This window comes from Gavialis gangeticus, unplaced genomic scaffold, assembly GCF_001723915.1.
Source record: "Gavialis gangeticus isolate Ggan-Ray unplaced genomic scaffold, GavGan_comp1, whole genome shotgun sequence".
Taxonomy (NCBI): Eukaryota; Metazoa; Chordata; order Crocodylia; family Gavialidae; genus Gavialis; species Gavialis gangeticus.
Genome location: NW_017728992.1, coordinates 23,244,521 through 23,245,609, shown reverse-complemented (window position 1 = coordinate 23,245,609; position 1,089 = coordinate 23,244,521). Strand labels below are relative to the sequence as shown.

Here is a 1,089-nt window from a genome sequence, read left to right as displayed (position 1 = left end):
CGTTACACCGGAGGACCAGGTGAGGCTATAAGGGGTTGGAGGAGGCCTCATGGGACCTCCCCAGTAGCGTGGGGGGTTCCTGGTGCTAGAAAGGGCACAGTAGTTAGGAGGTGCACTGACCCCAACCCTGACAAAGGGGTTCAGTGCAGTGAGGGCCAGGTAAGGCCGAGGCCACCTGAGCCCCAATTGTGGGAAGACCCCAGTGAGGCATAGGACCCGGAAAGCAGGTCTGCGGGCCAGGCACGGCTATGGCCACCTGAGCCCCGATTGCGGGAGTCATGAGGCAAGGCCCCAGTGCGGGCGTCGTGATCTCGGAGACAGGCCCCAGTGCGGGCGTGAGCGCGAGAGGGCGCGAACCGAGAAAAGCCCCGGAGGAGGGCGAGCATACGGTGAGAAGCCCTGGAGGAGGGCAAGTGCACGGTGAGAAGTAGAAAATAAGCCCAGAGGGCGTCTGTGAGGGCGCAGACACTAATAACTGACTCAACAACGTCCGGTACATCTGAGAGGCATGGGGCGTGGTATAAGGGGAGGTAGGAGCCACGCGTAGCCCATAATGCTGAGTGCACCAAATCAATCTAGGGAAGCAAGGGCCAGGATAAATAAGAGCACCGTGTCCAAGGGGACAGAAGGCAGCCTCCCTTATAAAACATAATATCAAAGACGTGACAGGAGAGAACGAGGGTGCTTGATTGCCAACTTGGCACAGTAGGGGGCACCAGGACAGATCACAGCCGCTCTTGGGTCCCCACCCTGTGACATTCTGGAAAGACTGGATGTATTCAAATCAGCTGGTCCAGACGATCTCCACCCTAGAGCACTGAGGGAATTGGCCAAGGTCATTGCAGAACCCCTGGCATGGCTTTATGAGCACTCGTGGTGCTCTGATGTGGTGCCAGAGGACTGGAAGAGGGCCAATGTGGTTCCCATCTTCAAAAAGGGGAGGAAGGAGGACCCAGGAAACTATAGGCCAGTTAGTCTTACCTCAATCCTGGGCAAGCTTTTTGAGAGAGTTATTCTGGCGCATATCCATGAGGGGCCAGCAGGGGAGATTATGCTTAGGGGCAACCAACATGGGTTCATTAGCAGCAG

General features: G+C 56.9%; 1 protein-coding gene across 2 annotated transcripts in view; it reads right to left on the bottom strand.

Moving 5' to 3' along the window:
- FBXL7 (F-box and leucine rich repeat protein 7) overlaps nucleotides 1–1,089 on the bottom strand; it is a 454,956-nt gene that overhangs the window by 241,851 nt on the left and 212,016 nt on the right. The gene's annotated exons all lie outside the window — the stretch shown is intronic.